Source organism: Rhinopithecus roxellana, chromosome 18 (assembly GCF_007565055.1).
Source record: "Rhinopithecus roxellana isolate Shanxi Qingling chromosome 18, ASM756505v1, whole genome shotgun sequence".
NCBI lineage: Eukaryota > Metazoa > Chordata > Mammalia > Primates > Cercopithecidae > Rhinopithecus > Rhinopithecus roxellana.
The window spans coordinates 69,519,122-69,536,600 of NC_044566.1; the positions used below are offsets into that span (position 1 = coordinate 69,519,122).

The 17,479-nt window shown below is 38.3% G+C and overlaps 1 protein-coding gene and 1 pseudogene across 3 annotated transcripts in view; both read left to right on the forward strand.

Annotated features, from left to right (window-relative positions):
- WASF3 (WASP family member 3) overlaps nucleotides 1-17,479 on the forward strand; it is a 134,867-nt gene that overhangs the window by 20,632 nt on the left and 96,756 nt on the right. The window lies entirely within an intron of this gene.
- Nucleotides 4,912-5,689, forward strand: LOC104671578 (annotated as a pseudogene).

The following is a 17,479-nucleotide window of genomic DNA, read 5'->3' on the forward strand; positions in this document are numbered from 1 at the left end:
GTAATGGCCTTCTTTGTCTCTTTTGATCTTTGTTGGTTTAAAGTCTATTTTATCAGAGACTAGGATTGCAACCCCTGCCTTTTTTTGTTCTCCATTTGCTTGGTAAATCTTCCTCCATCCCTTTATTTTGAGCCTATGTGTGTCTCTGCACATGAGATGGGTCTCCTGAATACAGCAAACTGATGGGTCTTGACTCTTTATCCAATTTGCTAGTCTGTGTCTTTTAATTGGAGCATTTAGCTCATTTACATTTAAGGTTAATATTGTTATGTGTGAACTTGATCCTGTCATTATGATGTTAGCTGGTTATTTTGCTTGTTAGTTGATGCAGTTTCTTCTCAGTTTTGATGGTCTTTACATTTTGGCATGTTTCTGCAGTGGCTAGTACCGGTTGTTCCTTTCCATGCTTAGTGTTTCCTTCAGGAGCTCTTGTAGGGCAGGCCTGGTGATGACAAAATCTCTCAGCATTTGCTTGTCTGTAAAGGATTTTATTTCTCCTTCACTTATGAAACTTAGTTTAGCTGGATATGAAATTCTGGGTTGAAAATTCTTTTCTTTAAGAATGTTGAATATTGGCCCCCACTCTCTTCTGGCCTGTAGAGTTTCTGTTGAGAGATCCGCTGTTAGTCTGATGGGCTTCCCTTTGTGGGTAACTCGACCTTTCTCTCTGGCTGCCCTTAACATTTTTTCCTTCATTTCAACTTTGGTGAATCTGACAGTTATGTGTCTTGGAGTTGCTCTTCTCGAGGAGTATCTTTGTGGCATTCTCTATATTTCCTGAATTTGGATGCTGGCCTGCCTTGCTAGGTTGGGGAAATTCTCCTGGATAATATCCTGCAGAGTATTTTCCAACTTGATTCCATTCTCCCCATCACTTTCCGGTACACCAGTCAGATGTATATGGGTCTTTTCACATAGTCCCATATTTCTTGGAGGCTTTGTTCATTTCTTTTTACTCTTTTTTTTTTCTCTAAACTTCTCGCTTCATTTCATTCATTTGATCTTCAATCACTGATACCCTTTCTTCCAGTTGATCGAATTGGTTACTGAAGCTTGTGCATTTGTCATGTAGTTTGCGTGTCATGGTTTTCAGCTCTGTCAGGTCATTTAAGGACTTCTCTACATTGGTTATTCTAGTTAGCCATTCGTCAAATCTTTTTTCAAGGTTTTTAGCTTCTTTGCAGTGGGTTCGAACTTCCTCCTTCAGCTCGGAGAAGTTTGATCGTCTGAAACCTTCTTGTCTCAACTCATCATTCTCCGTCCAGCTTTGTTCTGTTGCTGGTGAAGAGCTGCGTTCTTTGGAGGGGGAGAGGTGCTCTGATTTTTAGATTTTTCAGCTTTTCTGCACTGCTTTTCCCCCATCTTTGTAGTTTTATCTACCTTTGGTCTTTGATCATGGTGATGTACAGATGGGGTTTTGGTGTGGATGTCCTTTCTGTTTGTTAGTTTTCCTCCTAACAGTCAGGACCCTCCGCTGCAGGTCTGTTGGAGTTTGCTCGAGGTCCACTCCAGACCCTGTTTGCCTGGGTATCAGCAGCGGAAGCTGCAGAAGAGTGAATATTACTGAACAGCAAATGTTGCTGCCTTATCGTTCCTCTGGAAGCTTCGTCTCAGAGGTGTGAGGTGTGAGGTGTGAGTCTGCCCCTAGTGAGGGGTGTCTCCCAGTTAGGCTACTCGAGGGTCAGGGACTCACTTGAGCAGGCAGTCTGTCCGTTCTCAGATCTCAAATTCTGTGCTGGGAGAACCACTGCTCTCTTCAAAGCTGTTAGACAGGGACATTTAAATCTGCAGAGGTTTCTGTTGCCTTTTGTTTGGCTATGCCCTGTCCTCAGAGGTGGAGTCTACAGAGGCAGGCAGGCTTCCTTGAGCTGTGGTGGGCTCCACTCAGTTCCAGCTTCCCGCTGCTTTGTTTACCTACTCAAGCCTCAGCAATGGCGGGCACCCCTCCCCCAGCCTTGCTGCAGCCTTACAGTTCCATCTCAAACTGCTGTACTAGCAATGAGGGAGGCTCCATGGGCGTGGGACCCTGTGAGCCAGGCATGGGATATAATCTCCTGGTGTGCCATTTACTAAGACCCTTGGTAAAGTGCAGTATTTGGGTGGGAGTGACCCGATTTTCCAGGTGTTGTGTGTCACGGTTTCCCTTGGCTAGGAAAGGGAATTCCCTTCCCCCTTGCGCTTCCTGGGTGAGGTGATGCCTCGCCCCCCTTCGGCTTTCATGCGTGGGCTGCACGCACTGTCCTGCACCCACTGTCTGAAACACCCCAGTGAGATGAATCCAGTACCTCAGTTGGAAATGCAGAGATCACCCGTCTTCTGTGTCGTTCCTACTGGGAGCTGGAGGCTGGAGCTGTTCCTATTCGGCCATCTTGAAAAGGTCCTCTAGTTTTGTTTTTGCACTGTGATCAGAGGATACGTTTTGTGATATTTCCGTTTTATGAATATAGTAGTGATTTCTTTGTGCCTTAATGTATAACTTTCTGTGAATGTTCAAGAAGCTATGTTCTTTGTTACCAGAGTGTAGTGCTGTCTCTCTATATATACGGAAAAACTACTTTGTTGGTTATATTGTTGAAATCATTTATATCTTTTTTTTCCTATGCTCTCCTTTTATCAAGTACTGTGTTTTATTTATGGTGTGTTTTTATTTATTTACTCTCGGATCAGCCATAATTTGTTATTTAGTTTATAGAGATGAATAATGTATTCTGCATTGTGAAATTAACTTTTAGTATTTAAAAGTAGTTAGGTCTGTTCAGATAACTTTTGTCTGTTTTTTTTTTTTTTTGTCTGATTATTTTTATTTACCTGGTAATTTTTGTTCGTTTATTTTTAGCCTTTTTGAATCACTGTATTTTAAGTATCTCTTATATACAGCATAGTCTTTGCTTTCTAAGCAAATTTGAAAATATCTTTCTTTTAATAAGCAAGTTAAACTCATTCATGTTAATTGTTGTAACTGTTACGTTTGTTCTCAGTTCTGTCATTGTGTTAAATTACTGTCTATATTTTGGTATATTCATTTATTATTTGATGTGTTTTTCTTAATTTTAAAAATTCTTTTGGTATCAGGAAGGTGGGACTAAGTTTTTCTTCTAATAGTACCATTGAATTAGTACCTTTTGTAGTACCTTAACCCCTTATTTTTAACCTATCTTTTTACCATCTTGTATGCTACTTTTAAAAGGCATCTTTTGCTTCACATCTGTTCCCATACGATCACCTATGATTTTATGACTTTTTTTCTTTCCTTTTTCCTCTTCCCTTTCCTCCCATTATTTCAGTTGCATTTTCAAATTTTTTCAGGACATACACAGTTTATCGTTTTTCTGCCTTGTTTTTATTATTTGTTCTACAATTAAATACATAAAATGCTCACTTTGTGACCAGTCCTTTTGCTTAACGTTTCTTTAGTCATCCCTTGTTTAGATGGAGCTCAAGCCTGGATGTTCCATTGAATGTAATGGATCAGTGTCTCTCCTTTGCATCTAGAATTGTATTAATTGTATACCGTTCTTGGCGGAATTGAGAACATAGTCAGATCATTTTCTGCGCCTGTGGTCCGGATAATGAATCTGGGTTGAGAAAGGGATTAGAACCCTCAGGAAAGATACATGTGTAAGTATTTTGTGAGTTCTTGCTTGTTCAGAGTTTTTTTTTATTAGCCTCATTAGTTGAAGGACAGATTGGCTTGATATACAATCCTTTTTATTTAGCTTCTTTTCTTATTTTTAGTATTTATTTATTTGAGACAGGTTCTCACCCTTAGGCTTCTCGAGAATGATTTTCTGCTAGTCTTGCTTTGTATGTTGCTTTGCTAAGTCTGATGCCAGGCTGATTCATTCTCTGATATCATTCTCTGATATCTTTTATCATGGAGGCCTCAAAGATATCTTTCATATGCTTAAAGTCTAATAGTTTACTAGGTTACATTTTTGGGGTAGTTTGTTCTTGGTCACTTTTCACCAGTTGGCTCTTAAAATGTGTAGATTCAGGTCTTTTATTTTCAGGAAGTTTTCTTGGAGTATTATTTTAAATATTCTGTTTTAGTGTTTTGAATATCTTCTTCCAGAGTTTGATGTATATGTATCTCGGAGGTGTGTGTATTTCTAATTATATGAATATTTGACCTTCTTTGCCTAATTTCTGTTTTATTCACTTCAACTTTGACCCTTCATACTTCTTTTTAAATTTCACTTTCTTATGGTTGTTTTACTACTTTTCCTCAATGCCCTTTTAAAAATTTTCATCTGAATCTATTATTCTCCCTTGGACATCTTAATTCCCTCTGTACTATGACTTTTTCTTTTGTTTCTCTCCTGGGTTCAAGTCACTCCTGTTTCATTACTTTCTTTTCTTTTTTTCCTTTTCTATTTTTACTCTTGGGGTCTTGAACTGTAAGAGGTCCTGAAACATAAATTTGAGAATTGTTGCCCCATACAGTAGTGGTTTACGTGGGGAATTTCAGAAGTGCTGATGCCTTTGACCTAGTCTCAGAAATTGCGATGGTCTGAAGTGGCACATGGGCTTTGAAAATTTTAAATGATAACCAGGAGACTGTAATGTTTGGAAACTTCACTGAGATAATAGTTTGGATTGTGGTACATCATGTGCTTATGTAACTTATGTACTTACTATCTCGAAAGAGGTCTAAGTCAGTGGTTCCCAAGTTTTCAGAAAAGTGTCATCTGAAGATCATATTCGTTTTTCATAGTTTGTTGCTAGTATGTAGAAATACAGTTAACTTTAAAAATAACTTTATTGTGGAACAATAATAGACTTATCGGAAACGCAAAAATAGTGCACAGAGATTCTATGTATTCTTTACCCAGCTTCCTCCAGTGGTAACATCCTACATAACTAACTAAAGTATAATATCAAAACCGCCCTTTTGGCTCTCTGAGCAGCACCATGGTGGTTGGCAAGAACAAGCGCCTTATGAAAGGAGGCAGAAAGGGAGCCAAGAAGAAAGTGGTTGATGCATTTTCTAAGAAAGATTGGTATGATGTGAAAGCACCTGCTATGTTCAATATAAGGAATATTGGGAAGACGCTAGTCAGCAGGACCCAAGGAACCAAAATTGCATCTGATGGCCTCAAGGGTTGTGTGTTTGAAGTGAGTTTTCCTGATTTGCAGAATGATGAGATTGCATTTAGAAAATTCAAGCTGATTACTGAAGATGTTCAGGGCAGAAACTTCCTAACTTCCATGGCATGGATCTTACCCATGACAAAATGTGTTCCATGGTCAAAAAATGGCAGACAATGACTGAAGCTCGTGTTGATGTCAGGACTACCAATGGTTACTTGCTTTGTCCGTTCTATGTTGGTTTTCCTAAAAAATGTAACAATCAGATATGGAAGACCTCTTATGCTCAGCACCAACAGGTCTGCCAAATCCGGAAGAAAATGATGGAAGTCAAGACCTGGGAGGTGCAGAAAAAGGACTTGAAAGAAGTGGTCAATAAGTTGATTCCAGACAGCATTGGAAAAGACGTAGAAAAGGCTTGCCAATCTATCCTCTCCATGATGTCTTCGTTGGAAAAGTAAAAATACTGAAGAAGCCCAAGTTTGAATTGGGAAAACTCAAGGAGCTTCACGGTGAAGGCAGGAGTTCTGGAAAAGCCACTGGGAGCAAGACAGGTGCTAAAGTTGAATGAGCTGATGGATATGGACCACCAGTCCAATAATCTGTTTAAAGTTCAGACTTATAGTAATGGGAAGTAAAGAGTCCTAGTTGTGAAAAAAAAAAAATCAAAAACGGGAAATTGACATTGGCACAATCTGTAGACCTTATTCAGATTTCACTAGTTTATACATGCACTCAGTTGTGTGTTCTGTGCAATTTAATCATGTGTATAGGTTCATGTAATCACTACCACATCAAGTTACAGAACTGTTCCATCAGTACAGAGGAACTCTCTTAGGTTTCCTCTTTATAGTCACTGCAGTTGATTTCTTTATATTAATTTGTGTCATGTGACTTTGTTGAATTTGTCTTTTAATTCTAGTAGTTTTATTGTGGATTCCTTAGACTTTTGTATGTATAGGATCATAAAATGTGTAATCATGAAATTGACTAGCAAGACAATTTTACCTCTTTTCCAATCTAGATACTTTCTCCTCCTTTCCCCCCTTCTTTTCTTTCCTCCTGTCTTATTGCACTGGATAGAATTTCCTTTACAATATTGCATAGAAATTATAAGATTAGATATTCCTCCCTTGTTCCTGATTTCAGGGGGAAAGCATTCAGTCCTTCAGCATTAAGCGTGATGTTGTTTTCTTGTAGACGACTTACCAGGTTGAGGAAGTTTTATTCTAAGTCTAGGAGTTTTTAATCACTGTGATAAGTTTAATATAGTTGCTGCCTTAGCATCCATTTTAGGCCTAACATAAATTGTTTGTAACTCAGTCATGTCCTGTCATCTTTGGCCTAGTTAGAACCTACCCTCCCTGTGGTTGTTTGCAGTATGGCCAAATTGTGCCTCATCTCACTGACCCAAAATGCAACACACCATGAGCTGCCAACCATTAGTAAAACCTAATGGTCATCCTCAGAGTCATGTGAATAAGTTCCCATTCACATTAGTTTTCTTTAACTGATTCACAACCCTTGAGGGAAAGCATAGGGAATAATGTCCCTTAACAAAGATGTAGTTCCACAGTTCTTTCTCCCTCTCCTTCCTGCTCCTTCCCTCTCCTGTCTCAGGACCTCCTGTCTGTCTCTGTTTGGCACTCTAACCTCTCTGGGACCTATGAGTAATAAACTTCTTTTGTTTCATGTATTTTGCTTTAGCTTCCTCATTGTGTCTCCGTTGACACGTATATACTGTATTGTTCTTGATATCATTTAACATCTTTTCTTTAACAAATCGATAATCATGAATGGATATTGGATTTTGGGAAATGCTTTTTCTATTGAGATGATCATATGATTTTGTCCTTTATGATAGTAGTTATTATACTGATTTTTGGAGATTAAGCCAACCTTATATTCTTGGGATACGTTTCCTTTTTTTTTCTTTTTTCTTTTTTTGAGACAGGGTCTTGTTCTGTCGCCCAGGCTGGAGTGCCATGGTGCAATCATAGCTCACTGTAACCCCAAACACTGGGCTCAGGTAAGCCTCCCACCTCAGCCTCCTGAGTAGCTTGGACTACTGGTGTGTGCCACTAGGACCGGCTAATTTTTAAAGTTTTTTTTAGAGGTAGGGTCTCACTGTGCTGCTAAGGCTGGTCTTGAATCCTGGCTTCAAGTGATCCTCTTGCCTTAAGGAGAGAGAGAGAAACTAGATTAAAATACGGAAGTAAATAAAATATCTAAGCCTTGAGAAGGGGAAAGATAGTGATGACTATTATTAACAAATTAATTATAGTAATTAGTTTTTGCTTATCATAGTTAATTTTGGATAGCAGACAAATACGTTCAAATATTTTAATAGTCTGTGAAATATATAGGTGGGTAGTCTGGTTCTAGACACATGTTAATTGAAATGCCAAGGGTAGGGAGTAAGGTTGAAAGTAGTGGCATTCTTTTACTGAAGAGACGTTTACTTTTTGGGTTGTTTTGCAGATATAATGGTATCTCACCTAGATTGTGTCACTTTGCCTAGTTTACTATTTCGTTTCTGGTTTGTTTCAGTGGATTCCTGAAAGAGAAAAAAGAAACAACATGATTCTCTGTGTAACAGCCCCCTGGACCCCCTCATCCAGTGTTGGTATAGACCCTTGTGTTTACCCTTTTTTTAAAATCAGAAGATGGCGCTCCTGGTGTTTAGTGTGAGCACTGAATATACTTGGTCATCAGAAATGAATGAACTGGCAAGGGAAATGAATAAATGAGCCCAGAAAAAGCAAAACTGAATCATGCTGAAGATGCTTTCTAGGATGATGGTATTTCTGAAACCTTAAATCAAGCTTGTCCAACCCGTGGCCCATGGGCTGCATGTGGCCCAGAATGGCTTTGAATGCAGCCCAACACAAATTTGTAAATTTTCTTAGAACATTACGAGATTTTTTTTTTGAGATTTATTTATTATTTACTTATTTTTAGCTCATCAGCTATCGTTAGTGTATTTTATGTGTGGCCCAAGCCAATTCTTCTTCCAGTGTGGCCCAGGGAAGCCAAAAGATTGGACATCCCCGCCTTAGATATTGAAAATTAGAGGTGCCTGCATTTCCAGTAATTAAGACAATTCTTACTGTGCATTTTTTGCTTTCCATTATCTTTCATTTAAAAAATCTGCAACTTTTACCTTTTAGAGTATTAGGATAGAATCTTTTGAATACGTCCAAAAGTTGGCTTTTGTGGTTTTCTTTTGTCAGAAGTGCTGTAGAATAATATAACTTAAAATACATGCAGTTCTCTGCTTCTCTCAAGATATTCAGTTCTCTTTCAGAAACACCTGAATCTGAGTGAATGGTGCTAAACTTTCCATGGGCTTTGTCTAAAGCTCGACAAGCATTAGATTAGTATTTCTTTTTGTAGGTCCAATTAGCATTCAAATATTATTCCTGAAGTATTGGTTTTCATATGTTATCTTTTTGTTGCTTGTTGATATTTTTGTTTTATTTTGGGGGCTGCCTAATTCTCAGGTCAAATTATTTCTGGTATTTTGAAATTTCTTTTTTCTTTTCTTTTCTTTTCTTTTTTTTTTTTTCTGGGCAAAAGAGTTTTTGCTCTTGTTGCCCAGACTGGAGTGCAGTGGCACGATCTTGGCTCACTGCAACCTCCACCTCCCGGGTTCAAGCAGTCCTCCTGCCTCAACCTCCCAAGTAGCTGGGATTACAAGCATGTGTTACCATACCCGGCTAATTTTGTATTTTTAGAAGAGATGGTATTTCTCCATGTTGGTCAGGTTGGTCTCGAACTCCTGACCTCAGGTGATCCACCTGCTTCAGCCTCCCAAAGTGTTGGGATTACCGGCATGAGCCACCGCACCTGGCATAAATTTCTTTCTTTCTTTTTTTTTTTTTTTTAGGCAAGGTCACACTCCTGTCACCCAGGCTGGAATGCAGTGGTACAATCTTGGCTCACTGCAAGCTTGACTTCTGGGCTCAGTTGATCCCTCCACCTCAGCCTCCCGAGTAGCTGGGATTACGGGCATGTACCACCATGCCTGGCTAATTTTTTGTATTTTTAGAAGAGATGGGGTTTCGCCATGTTGCCCAGGCTGGTCTTGAACTCCTGAGCTCAAGTGATCTGCCTGTCTTGGCCTCCCAAAGTGCTGGGATTACAGGTGTGAGCCACTATACCTGGTCAAATTTCTTTTTTTAAAGATTGTTTTGAAAGTATTGGTTGTGATAAAATAAGGAAACCGTATGTGAATGGATGGAATGTGGTTTCTTTTCCTAAGTTGAATAGAATTTGATTACTCTGGCTATTCTCAGAAGATTTTGCAAATTTCATTTAAATTTAAGTTAACAGAATTTCTGAAGTGGCTCACACCTGTAATCCCAGCACTTTGGGAGGCCAAGGTGGGCAGATTGCCCGAGCTCAGGAGTTCGAGACCAGCCTGGGCAACACAGTGAAAACCCCGTCTCTACTAAAATACAAAAAATTAACCGGGCATAGCGGTGTGCACCTGTAGTACCCAGTTGCTCAGGAGGCTGAGGCAGGAGAATTGCTTGAACCCAGGAGGTGGAGGTTGCAGTGAGCCGAGATCACACCACTGCACTCTAGACTGGGCGACAGAGTGAGACTCTGTCTCAAAAAAAAAAAAAAAAAAAAGAAAAAAAAAGCCTACCCCACAGTGTTGTACTTAAAGAGTATACTTAAGTAAGATAATGTAAATAATAAATAAAGTGCTTAGTACTGTGCTGATAATAGAAAATTTCCCAGTAACTGTCAGAGTAAAGAAAGCAGCAATAGAGAGAAAATCCCTAAGAAACCTTCAGATCTGAGTGTGTGTTTCGAGACCATACCTTGGAAGAGAGGGCAAAAATAATGTAGGTCTCTCTTTTCAGCTATTAACATGTATTCTAATAGGATAGATACCTTGAGAGCATAATTAGTCAATAAGAAAGATAATGACAAGCACCTCTACAGATGCTTAAAATGGGGGCAGAAAGAAATGAATGCTAAAGTGGTCATTTGAAGCCTAGGGTCTTAGTGGAAAGATAGCAACAGCCATGGTAAAGCAGTTTGGACAGAGTTACTGTGGATAGCATTTATCAGTTTTGATAAGAGTACATGTTGGAGTAATGATTTATGGGTTAAGTGTCTTTAGTTATGTGATCTCATTTGATGTGTACAATACCATAAGGTGGCTTATTATTCAGATGACACTGGTCACATGGGGACAAGTTCCAAAGGGAGCAAGCAAGGACAGAAAAAACAATTATTTTCAGTAATGGGTAAGAAACAGAAAGGTTCTTATGGTTACAAATGGCAAGTGAACAGTAAAGCTGGTTCAAGAAATCCAGATTCTAGTCTAGGGCTCCTTCTCCTGTAGTGTTTATTATTTTATTTTTACTCAAAGTGGAAGTACTTAAAGATGCAGAGTAGTTCATAATTAGAGTAGACAGAAGTGGGGGTGAAGCTAAGAGTCGAAGGCTCCTTAAGCCCAAATAGGAGTTATTTTCTGCTAGGTAGTATCTTTCATTGAAAATTCCTTATTTCATTGAAAATTTTTTTTTATTTTGAATTTGATTATATTACTTTGACCCATTTTTCAGAAGAATGACCCTGAGCACACTCCACTGTGGTGTTTGTACTTTACCCTCAGTATTTCATTTCTAGAACATCCTTTTCCCACTTCTTTAAGTCTTGAAAGCCACTCTAGCTTTGTTGGAGTGTGCTTTTGTGATCAGGAGGCTACCTAAAGCCTATTTCAGTCTCTTCAAATAGCCACAGCAGCAGCAGATAGTAACAGGAGTCAGAAGTGTGGTTGCCACTCAAGTCACCCAAAAAGTTTGCAGTGCAGAAGCCGAAATGGCTTACCAGAGATGTGATCACTTAAAAAGGTTCTGAAAATTCAATTCCGTGAAGTGTGTTTGGGCTCAGTGCATTGAACCTGTCTGTGACTTCCTGTAATGTGTACTTAACCCCCTAACTTCTAAGTGGTACCTCCCCCACCTCCCTGGAGGGGAAAAGATACACACTTGGTTTTGCAGGATTAAGGAGATCAAACAAGCATCTAACAAAGATACTTCCTTCCAGGTACCTCTTTCTTCCCTCTTATCATAGATTAATCACTTAGTTGCAAGGGACCAGTAAATTAACAGAATGGTGAACCTTTTCCTTTTCCTACTGCTTTTGCTGGGTGACTAGTGGTTTCTGCTGGAACACAGATGAACCATCTCAAGGTTATGAAAATTCCTGACTGTGGCAAATATGAAAGAGTGTCTTTTTTATTCCCGGGAAATACTCACTAAGACTTCTTCTCTAAGTTGCTTATTTGTAGAGTAAAAAGGTGACGTTAATTTCCAGTGCTATGCAGTGAACACAATTTTTGTGGAAACTAGTCCTAGGATTTGAAATGAAGACTGTATGGTCACTGTTAATCTGTATTGATAAACACACTGAACTTTATTGAGAGTTCTGGTCGTTAACCAATGGAATTACTAGTATTATAGAAATTTATTAAGGATGGCTTATTGGAGTTGACTTGTAATTTCCGTCATTTCTTTGTAATTACCAGGTAAAATATAATTTGTTTTGAGTTTAATTATTTCTGTAAGTTAAAATAGGGAATTTGTAAAGCATTCCTCAGTTTTATGTTCAGTTATCTAGGAAACATTCACAGGCAGTGAAGAAAGATGTGAGATAATTATTCAGAAATTTTAGTTGCTAGTGGTTGTGTGTTGAAGGCATATACGAGACAAGCAGTTTTGGAATTTCTTGCAAAGTCAGTATTGCCCTGTAGGTCGACCTTACAGAAAGTCCTTACTGTGTGTGTTTCAAAGTCTTCTTTGTAAATTAAAATATGACAACTGTTGTTACTCTGCTGATAGTTCTGATAACTCATGCTAACTACATAGTCAAGGGAGTGGAGGAATACAGCTGGCATTCCATCATCTGGAAGGAAAGTAGTGAGATGACCGATCCCCTCTGACTCAGCTGTCACCGTGGCATAAATAATAGCATTTTCCCAAGCAATACCCTGGAATGCAAAAAGAAAGAAAAAACGTAAAAAAAAAAAAAAAAAAAGGTGGACTGAGATGAAGAAAGCCAATTTATAGCTGTAATAATTTATAGCTGTAATAAATAATATTTTGTGTCAAAAAGGAAGAACAAATTGACAAGAACTTGGAGAAATACCAGCTATGGATAAAGGGAAATAAAAATGATGAAAATCCAGATGGTATAGAGCTAAAGAGCCAAATGTAAACAGCAGCTGATTACATTAATTACCTTGTGAGTGGAGTCCCTCACTGAGCTGATATGCTGTTACATTAGTGTTTTCAGGTTTTGGGTTGAATCACTTAGGTATGCCTACACACTAGGTTTGAGAAAAATCATAGGGTTAGCTGTGCTTTCCTTATAGTGACAAGTTAAATAACTATAATTTTATTGTACTCAGTCATATGGAGAGATTTGAAGACTGAAGCATAATTCTGTGTTACCGCTAGTTGGTAAGCAGATGTCCTTACCTCATGGTCTCTTTGACTAAGTTAGATTGTAAGCTTCTGGAAGGCAGTAGACTGTTCTTCATCTCAGGTTTGATTCCATATAGTAGGGGCTCAGAAGTCTCTGTTGATGTTATAAATTTGGTAAGTGTTCACTGCCGAACCTGCATGTTGGCGGTAAGACCATATAATCCCAGAGCAAGCCTAGAAAATCCTTTTGACTTGTATTGCTTTGCTTTGTCTATCTTCTGCTAAAATTAAACTGTAAACCCCCCAAATGCATAATAAAAGCCTTTGCCTTACTGTGTGGCTGACAGTTTCTAATGTGAGTGGAGGTAATAGCTGAGGATGGTGCTGTAGAAAACTTTAGGCCTAGGAAAGAAAGAATTCTGTTAGATGACTTGATTTTAACTGTATTAAAAGTTTCCTTTCAAGTGGTTTGGAATTGCGCGGAATAGAGTGCTGTACTTGGGTGTCACAGAGCCCCAGGTTTGTGGATAGAATTATGATGCCCCAGAAAGACCTCATTTGATATATAATCTTGATTTTGTTTATAGAATTTTCTGTAAAGAAGTAATATTTGATTTTTTTCAAGTAGTTTAATATTTGGCCTTTATTGTTTTTCAATAATGTTTTGAAAGACGTTTTCTTCTTCAAGATTGTTAAAAAATTGTTTTGTGTTTCTTTTTGCTCTTTATTGGTTTTATTTTGTACATTTTTGCTATTCATACACCTGAAACTTCTTGCGGTATAAGGAGGAGAGTGAGGACTCAATTTGATTTTTTTCTCCTAATGAGTATCCAGTTGTTACAATAGCATTTAACCAGTAACTCTTACCCCAGGGATTTAAAATGTCACATCCATCTTATACTGAGTTCCTATGTATACTTTGTCAGTTTTTGCATTTTCTAGTCTATTCCATTATAGGTTTATTTATTCACACTATTTTAATTATTGAAGCTTTATAATGTTTTAATATCTGATAGGGGATGTTCTCTACCCTTATTCTTCTTTTTCAGAATTGTCTTGTCTGTCTTTGTTTGTTTTTCTATAAGAACTTTCAAGTCAGCTTGTCTAGTTCCTAAGAGAATTGTCAGGGCTATTTGAGAAACACCTGCCCTGCATGATCAATTCTAAGAGCCCCATCTGTATTATAAATCTGGATACTGGGTTTTAGACCTCATTCTGACATTAACTGGCTCTGTAATAAAAAGATTAAATTCTTGTTTTAGTATTTTGTAGATGTTTGCAGGTGCTTTTAAGAGTTATTTTGTACTGACAGTTTTTTAGGTTTCTATATTCTCATCACTAGATAGAGCGATTTAAAAAATCCTCAATTTTAGTCTAGTCAGCATGGCGAACCCGTCTTTACCGAAAATATAAAAAATTAGCCTGGTGTGGTGGCACACCCCTGTAGTCCTGGCTACTTGGGAGGCTGAGACGGGCGGATCACTTGAGCCTGGGAGGTGGAGGTTGCAGTGAGCCAGGATTGTGCCATTGCACTCCAGCCTGGGTGACAGAGTGAGACCCTGCCTCAAAAAAAAAAAAAAGAAAAAAGAAAAATCCTCAGTTTTCTTTTTAAAAAGAATCATCAGCTTTTTTGTTTTGTTTTGTTTTGTTTTAGTATTGCAGAGGGGTCCTCATACTTGGAAAAATTGGAAACAACTGAATTAGAGTTCCCGAAATTCTTTTTTTTTTTTTTTGAAAATTCAATTCTAAATAAATAAAAGGTGGTGTATCATCAGTCCAATCAAGGATTGAATTTAAATCTTTGTAGCCACTGAAAGGGCTACTCAGTGGAGGAAAACTACAGAAATGGCTCTTGGCAAGATCATTTGTCTGTTTCTTTTCCTCTGTAACCAGTTGGTGTTTTGAAAGGAAGCATATTGTCTAGATTTTCAGAGTTCTCCAAAAACAGGATGGGGGAGTATCATTTTTGAAGTATGTAACATGATTATATCTTCAGCAGAATTAAGTGCTTTGAAAGCTTAAATTATTTGCGTTGTCATAATTGACTATTATGATTGAAATAAGTGTGTATATCTTCTTTGCTTTTTGGGTGTTGTTAGATTGAGAGCTGCTGGACAGAATGATGGGTTCATGGGAGAAGACAATCAAGGGGGTGCTAATTCTCTAAACTCAAACTTGACATTTTGAAGAGCACATCAGATCCGTAGCTTGTATAATTCTGTAACAAACTGGAAAATAATGGAACAAATGAAAAGGAAAAATTGATCTTCATCTGTTGGTGAATGTCAGTCACTATTAAATTAAAATGAGTTTTTAAAATGAAGAGACCAAAAGTTTTTTTGTCTCTTTTGGAAAGTCACATTGAGGATTCCTTGATTTATGATTGCTATGGGACTTAAAAAGAAAAAAAACAAAAAAATTCAAAACCAAACCCTAAAGAAAAGTTTACCAGCAACTCCATAATCCCATCAAGAATAATATTGTGAGGTAGAGGGCGAGGTTTGGAATTTGTTGACTCTAGTTACACAAGAGTCAGTCTATTAAAAAAACTGTAAATAATGCTCTTAAGCAGAAGTAAATATGATAATCAGATAAGCTGATAGAAATTACTGTTCTTCAAATAAGAAAGATGAGAGGGAAGGTTAGGAAAAGCAAGAATTGAAGCAGAAAATAACCCTAGAGTGTAAGTTTGAAAAATTCAAAGTGGAAGTTGGTTTATCGAATCCTCAAATGCTGTTTGTATGCTAAATAGAAATAGAGGCAGGATGACTTAATGCGATGTGAGGTTTATGTTTTCACTGTTGAAAAACACACATAACCAGACCAAATCAGAACCACACAATCCCAATTCCAGATTCCTGGGAGGGAAACCTGGCCCCTTTTAGGTAATGTCTGTCCCCATTCAGTCAGCTGTGGCCAGGAAGTTGGGGGAAGAGATTAAACCCTACTTGTGTTTTTACCAAAGTCAAATAGTATCCCCAAATCCGCTTCTGTTTCAGTTACCGTCACAGGTTACATTTTAGGAAGTATGTATATATTTTTCCTCTGGATTCTAATTTGATCTTGTCAACCCTTTTGTAGTTGGAAAGTGCGTAGCAGTTTACTTCCGCCAGTCAAGTGTCAGAGAGCACCCGTGTCCCTCCCCATCCTGGCCAGTCCTGGGATTTTTCATGTGTTTAATCTTTGCTCGTCTAACAAGTTAAAATGGCATGGCATTGCAGCTCTAATTTGTATTTCTTCTATAACTTATTTATTTATTTTTTAAGACAGAGTCTCACTCTGTCACCCAGGCTGGAGTGCAGTGGCATGATTATGGCTCACTGCAGCCTTGACCTCCAGGGCTCAAGTGATTCTCCCACCTCAGCCTCCCAAGTAGCTGGGGCCACAGGCACACACCACCACACCTGGGTGGTGGTGGTTTTTTTTTTTTTTTTTTTTTTTGTAGAGATGGGGTTTCACCATGTTGCCCAGGCTAGTCTCGAACGCTTGGGCTCAAATGATCCTCTTGCCTCAGTCTCTCAAAGTGCTGGGATTATAGGCATGAGCTACTGTGCTTGGTCCTGTATTTCTTTATATTGCATGAGGTTGAGCATTCATCTATGTCTGCTTTTCAAATACTCAGTCGATGGATAGTTAACTTGGTTCCTTTCTGTTTTTTTTCAACCAAATAGGTGCACTATAGGTTGTTTTCTGTTTTGTGAAAGTATTAGTTTGGAAGAAGTTTCAGCTTGTTCTATCAGATATGAAGTTGAGCACTAAAAATGGTTCCTCTCAGAACTGAGTAATGTGGAGTGGAGGAGGCAGTGCCTGGAGAGCATTGAAGGAAGAAGTGGCCACTGAACAGGGTGTCATGGTGGGAATTGCTGTGATTGCTAGATATCAAAACTTAACTGCAAATTGAGCCCAGCAGGGATGGACAACCATATGGCTTAGAAAGTGACTTATGTAGGCAAATGGTAAAGTCTTACTGAGGCTTAGTGATGGCAGCCTGTTGTGGCATCGTCAATCGATGCATTTGTATGAGGGGTCTTGCTGTTTTGGCTTTAGTTGAATGTTAAGAATAAATTAGGTACCGTGATAATACTTTTAGAATGATTTTTGACTATATCTAGTATTTAAAGCTTTTCTTTAGTTATTTCTCCAAAGCACAACAGAGTTTGGCAGATATATATATGTGCACTTAAAATAAAATGAAAGATAATACAGTTAGTGTAGGTTGGGGTGTAGGATACCTTCTGCCTCTGAGGAAATGTTAGACCTCATGCTTTGGATTGTTTTGAACAGAGGTAAACATGTTCACACATGTTAAGTGATCAGTGCTGTCCTGATTCTTGTGTTACTTTCTTGAATGGCCATCCCCCATTGCTGGACTTAGGCCAGGGCAGATGAAGGTTCACCTCATGAGCTCAGTGTACAGGAGGGAATGGAAAACACGAACATGCTTTTGCTTTTCTATGTGTAACTTCCCCTTCCCCTTTGAAACCAATTCTTTTGGAAAGCTGCAACTGAAGACCCATATCTGAATAGCATTCTAACAGTATTTCTCATTAATATGCTTTGTCAGTCCTCAGTTTGTAAGACATTGTCAGAATGTTCTTGGTTTGAAGCCTGGATGCTTTGATTTCCCGTCGCGTTAATTTCCATCCTGTTAATTTTTTATTCGTGACCCTCTGCTGAGAAGCTCCCCCAACACCTGTTAAATCACAGAGAAAAAAAGTAAAATTTGTGGTATTTTTAGTTATTTCTGTATTAATAAGATTGCCACCTCTTACTCTCTGTAAAAATGTAACATGGTATTTACTTTAACTCCAGTAATAGTTTTGAATTTTGACCTTTTTTTGTTTGAGAAAAAAGAAACCCAAAAGAAGATGGAAAATAGATTATTCAGTTTAAATTTCTTTTTCTCTTTAAATGTCTTTCCTCCTACAGATGTCACCTTTAAA